The sequence below is a fragment of the Colobus angolensis genome, unplaced genomic scaffold (assembly GCF_000951035.1).
Source record: "Colobus angolensis palliatus isolate OR3802 unplaced genomic scaffold, Cang.pa_1.0 Scaffold432, whole genome shotgun sequence".
Taxonomy (NCBI): Eukaryota; Metazoa; Chordata; class Mammalia; order Primates; family Cercopithecidae; genus Colobus; species Colobus angolensis.
This window is the reverse complement of record NW_012117733.1, coordinates 1,211,436-1,217,596: the sequence shown is the minus strand read 5'-3', so window position 1 is coordinate 1,217,596 and position 6,161 is coordinate 1,211,436.

Sequence of the window (6,161 nt, the reverse complement as noted above, 5' to 3'; positions counted from 1 at the left end):
GCCTCCCGAGTAGCTGGGACTACAGGCGCCCACCACCTCGCCTGGCTAGTTTTTTGTATTTTTTAGTAGAGACGGGGTTTCACCATGTTAGCCAGGGTGGTCTCGATCTCCTGACCTCGTGATCCGCCCGTCTTGGCCTCCCAAAGTGCTGGGATTACAGGCTCGAGCCACTGTGCCTGGCCACTGGTTTCAGACTCTTGGGCTCAAGTGATCCTCCTGCCTCGGTCTCTCAAAGTGTTGGGATTACATGCATGAGCCACTGCTCCTGAGACTGTTTATTTTATGGATTCATGGATTCCCATTACATTTAATGGGATATAATCCATACAGTCCTTATTTATTTTGAAACTCAAATTGTCCTAGATTTGGGTCATAGGAGCATCTTCAGGCTGGTCCCTGCAACCTGTGGCATGCTCTCCTCTTCTGCTTTGAGCACGTCGTTGATTTCTAGGCCTGTACAATACTCCAGGCTCATCTTGTGCCTTCCCTGTCTCAGCTCTGAGACTGTCAATGTCTCTAACAAGCCCTTGGTCCTAGATCTAGTTGTAGTTATGCTATTGCCAGTGGGTGTCATTGCTTCTAGGGTGTTTCAGTGGCTAGAGCTAGGATAAATACGTGTGTGTGTTCACATATGCATAAATAAAACCATGCAATAACTCTAATATGTATGTGTGTGGGTGTATCTATATCTATATATGGTTATATTATTAGAAATATACATTCATATTGAGATCTCCAATTCAAATTCAGTGCAAATGTTCTTCTTTCACCCAGGACTGTCCACATATTTTGCAGCGTCCAAGTAAAACGTGGGACTCTGTTTTCAAAATTTATTCAGTATTTCAAAACAGCAACAGCAGAGCATTAACCCACATAAAGGGCAAGGGTCCCTGCCAAACGTGGGGCCCTGCGTGATGGCCTTGGTTTCATGTGTGTGAAGCAGGCTTTGCCTCCATTATTCTCATGGGAAGAATGCTGGCTTACAGCATGGACACTATAATGCAGGGCTGTCTGCAGAATCTGGGGACTATGTGAAAAATAAAAAGCAGAATTTAGAGGTGCTAAATTATCAATCTTTCACCTCTCTTCTCTTGTCATATTTTTCAAAATTTGCTATTTAATGTTATTCAAAATAAAGAAACATTTAAGTTATTAGCATGAGTTCTACAGTTCATCCTTACATTACATTGTGCAGTGACAATTTTACATGCAAACATAAGAGCATTTAGCTCATAAGAGGATTCACTATAATCACACAATTGGTATTTCCCACCTTGTACACACGTATGTATCTTGTTCTTGTGAGAACAATGGAAATATTGTACAAAACACACTCAACTGCTTTTATTCATTGCTTGATAAGCTCATGTTCTGCCAGTGCTGGCTACCCTGGATGTACGTACTAATGAGTGAGGAACGTCTGAATGAAGGAACTGTGGCTTTCCCTGGCTTTCTCTTTCCTCACTTCAGCATGTGTACTTGGTTAATACAGGGAAGTAGAAGGTCAGGATGAGGCTACTTGGTGGTTAGCATTTCTTAGAATGTCATTGCCTTCTTTCTGCAGTCAGAGCAGGTTCTGGGTCAAACAGAAAGTATGGTCTCTCGGGGCTGTCCGTGTTGTTATTACCCATTTGTAGACATAGCATGCTTCCTTTCAGCCCCTTCTACTCACTTGCTGAATTCCCAGGCATCATGGCAGCGAGCTTTACTTCTCAAACATCAGTCTGAAGAACAAATTACCGGCCAGGCGCCGTGGCTCATGCCCGTAATCTCAGCACTTTGGAAGGCCGAGGCAGGCAGATCACCTGAGGTCAGGAGTTTGAGACCAGCCTGTCCAACATGGCGAAACCCCGTCTCTACTAAAAATACAAAAATTAGCCAGGCATGGTGGCGGGCACCTGTAATCCCTGCTACTCCAGAGGCTGAGGCAGGAGAGGCAGGAGAATTGCTTGAACCTGGGAGGCAGAGGTTGCAGTGAGCTGAGATGGCACCACTATACTCCAGCCTGAGCAACAGAGTGAGACTCTATCTCAAAAAAAAAAAAAAAAAAATTCAAATTACTAAGAATTTCAAGCTGGCGATGACAGTGTTAAACCATGTGTAGTGTCCTGAGTGTGGGGCCCTGTGCGATGGAGCAGTTCTCACGTCCCCTGCTTTTCAAGGATTTTCCTGTCTTCCCTTCCCTACACCACTTGCATGGCCTGGAAGCCACAGGCAGAGCCCCCATGGTGGTTATGCTGAGATTAGCTGTGGAATTCTCGGCCTGGAAGCCACAGGCAGAGCCCCCATGGTGGTTATGCTGGGATTAGCTGTGGAATTCTCGGCATCATCGGAAGTTACTCTGTATCCCAGTAATGCCGAAAGTGTGTGTGTCTTATTAGTACTTCTTGATCAACTCCTTTTTGGAGATTGTGTAGAAGGTTTTTAATTCAAGTAGCTGCTGTTATGCCTCATGCTAGGATCTTTCTTTGGGGTGCTTTTCTCTACTATTATAAAAATTATATAAGGCCGGGCACGGTGGCTCGTGCCTGTGATCCCAGCACTTTGGGAGGCTGAGGCGGGCGGATGACTTGAGGTCAGGAGTTTGAGACCAGCCTGGCCAACATGGTGAAACCTCAACTTTACTAAAAATACAAAAATTAGCCAGGCGTGTTTGCGTGCACCTGTAATCCCAGCTACTCGGGAGGCTGAGGCAGGAGATTGTGCCACTGTACTCCAGCCTGGGTGACAGAACGATACTCTGTCTCCAAATAAGAAAGAAAGAAAGAAAGAAAATAAATAAATAGAAATTATATAACTATATTTAATTAAAAAAGACTAGTTAATAACTTTTTTTTTGTGCCAGATCATACATTCATAAATTTCAAACATAAAGAGGTTAAAGAGGCTGGGTGAGGTGGCTCATGCCTATAGCCCCAGCACTTTGGGAGGCTGAAATAGGCTAATCACTTGAGTCCAGGGGTTTAAGACCAGCCTCGGCAACATGGCCAAAACCCTGTCTTTACTAAAAATACAAAAAACTAGCTGGGCATGGTGGTGCATGCCTGTAGTCCCAGCTATTTGGGAGGCTGAGGTAGGAGGATCACCTGAGCCCAGGAAGTTGAGGCTGCAGTAAGCTGAGATTGTACCACTGCACTCCAGCCTGGGAGACAAGAGTGAGATCTTGTCTCAAAAGAAAAAAAAAAAGGTTAAAGATTTTTTTAAAAAACTATTTTTAAATTATTTACTGCTAGTATGTAGAAATGACAATTGCTTTTCAAAAAAGTAGTTCTAAACATGGGCTTCCCTCCCTGGATGTTCATCTTCCCTGAAGGACAGGTCTTCACTATATTTTTACTTCCCAATATGCCCAAGCAGATTATTTTTATGTTTTTTTTTCCAGCTGTTAGATGAAGACAATGAGATACTAAGAACATAAATAACTTTTCCTAAATAAATTTAAGACTGAATTATAGACTCAGTGATCTAGGATGATTTATGTACTTATTTATTTTTAGAAATGGTTGTCTTGCTATGTTGCCCAGGCTGGTCTTGAACTCCTGGGCCCAAGCAATCCTCTTGCCTCAGCCTCCTGAGCAGCTGGGACTACAGGTATGCACCACTGCACCTGGATAGGATGATTTAGTCTTGTCTTAAGGTGCAACACACATATTTTTTTTCCCCTTTACAGATTCCAGGGTCTGTTTTATCTGTGTGATGAGGCCATGGGGAAAATGCAGTGAGTATAGGCTTTGCCATAGGTAAGATGTTGCAGTTAGGAAGGTGGAAGTGACTTAGGGTGGAGAAATGGGAGGAGAAATCGGTTTAGTGTGTGGAGAGAGGGGGCAGTAAGACTTAACTCTTCCCAGGGGTAGACATTAAATGACTCATATTTCTGGTCACTGACTGAGTCATTTTGTACCTGGACAACTTCAGAAGTCAGCATGTCAATGCATAAATGAAGAGGGCCATATGATGTGACTCTATTTGATACATTTTTATCTACTTATTTTGAAAATGAGGCCAGGTGTGGTGGCTCACGCTTGTAATCCCAGCACTTTGGGAGGCTGAGGCAGGTGGATCACCTGAGGTCAGGAGTTTGAGACCAGTCTGGCCAACATGGTGAGACCCCGTCTCTACTAAAAATACAAAAATTAGCTGGGTGTGGTGGTGTGCGCGTGTAGTCCCACCTACTTGGGAGGCTGAGGCAGGAAAATCGCTTGAACCTGGGAGGCGGAGGTTGCAGTGAGCCAAGATCGCGCCATTGCACTCCAGCCTGGCCAAAAAGAGCAAAACCCCATCTCAAAAACAAATGAACAAACAAGCAAAACAAAACAACAACAACAACAAAAGAAAATGGGTGTTTAGAGACTTGGGAACATGGGACAAGAATCCTGTGCTCTACTTTCTGGCAAGCTACGACCCAGAACCAGTTGCTTTACCTCTCCACAGATCTCTGACGGAGATAATGATGCCTTCTTTTCCCCCATTTCATACGAGAAGCATAAGGTACCTAATATTACTCATTCTTCTACCACGAAACTAGAGGAGTATTTTTGAGGTAACTGATTGTGTCATGCAAGGTTTAGAAGCCCTTCAATGGTTTCCTGTTGGTCTTGGGTTTAATGACACACGCCCTAAGCACAGCTCACCGTGTCCTGGGGCATCTGGTTCTTGCCCGTCTCTGTAGCCTCAGCTCACCCTACACTCCTCGGCCACAGAGGCTTTCTTGAACTCTTGTTTTTGCACGCTCCCTCCCATGTAACATCTGTGTGCTTGATGTTCCCTCTGGCTAGTAACGGTCCAGTTCCGTCTTTACCAGGTGGTTTCTAACGCATCAGATGGTGTCATGGCACCAAAGAGTCTTCCCGGCCTCCGGGCTAGATTAGACCCTATGACCTGCACTCATCAGACCACGTGCCTCCTTCGTAGGACACCCAGAGTTGCAGTTTCACCTTTATTGGTGTAATTATTTGCTTCATGCCCATTCTCTCACTAGACTTAAGCATCTTGAGAGTAGAAACTGGGCCAGTTTTGACTCATCACTCTCTCCCCAAGATCTAACCCCCTGCCTGGGATAGTAAGCACCCACTAAATATTTGCTAAATAAATGAAGGAAGGAAAGACATTTTTATTCATTTCACCCTAAGTGTAGATTTTCCCAGTTTTTAAACTTGTTTTCTGAAACGTGGGTTTGGGTAAGAAGCATTCAGGAACAGATTATTGAAACTGGGAAAAAAGTGAAAGATGCTCTTCCAATGTCCTTGCTACAAGTAATTAGTATTCAACCACTTCCCCCGTCTGGAACCTACTTTCAAGTGCCAAGAGAAAATGTGTTCAGCATTTAAATGGATTCTTCCGGAACACCGGTGGCCATGCAATTGCTGAAGTAGCCAAGCTCCTGTGCACTGTAAATGTCAGCCTTGTTCCAACACCTCTGATAAGGTAAGGACAAGAACCAAAGAAGAGCGTTACATTTTAATTTACAATTTCCTGGTGCGTGTGTGACGCCTGGGAGGCCCAGGCTATGTTCCTTTAGCCACTGAAGGACTCTGACAGCTGCCTCCTGGGGGTGTGGGAGCCAAGAGGCAGGAAGTCAAACTTCAGATTTGTCTATTGAATGGCAGGATGAAGAGCCTGGTGGCAGTGCTTGCAGAAAGGCTGGGAAGTCGAATTCTTTGAGAGTAATGAAGCCACTTCCAGGCAGGTAGCACAGGGAGCTGATTAAGGCTAGTGTTTGAATCAGACCTCTTTTTTTTTTTTTTTTTTTGTGGCCCAGGCTGGAGTGCAGTGGCCGGATCTCGGCTTACTGCAAGCTCCGCCTCCTGGGTTTACGCCATTCTCCTGCCTCAGCCTCCCGAGTAGCTGGGACTACAGGCGCCCGCCACCTCGCCTGGCTAGTTTTTTTTTTGTATTTTTTAGTAGGGACGGGGTTTCACTGTGTTAGCCAGGATGGTCTCGATCTCTTGACCTAGTGATCCGCCCATCTCGGCCTCCCAAAGTGCTGGGATTACAGGCTTGAGCCACTGCGCCCCGCTGAATCAGACCTCTTTTAGCTCCAGTCCTGGTTCAGTACTCTCCAGGTGTGTGACCCTGGACAAGATGTTCAAGCCCCAAGCCTATGAGTCTCTAACTAAGGTTGTGTAGAATAAATGAGGCAGTGTACATAAAACCTTTGATAA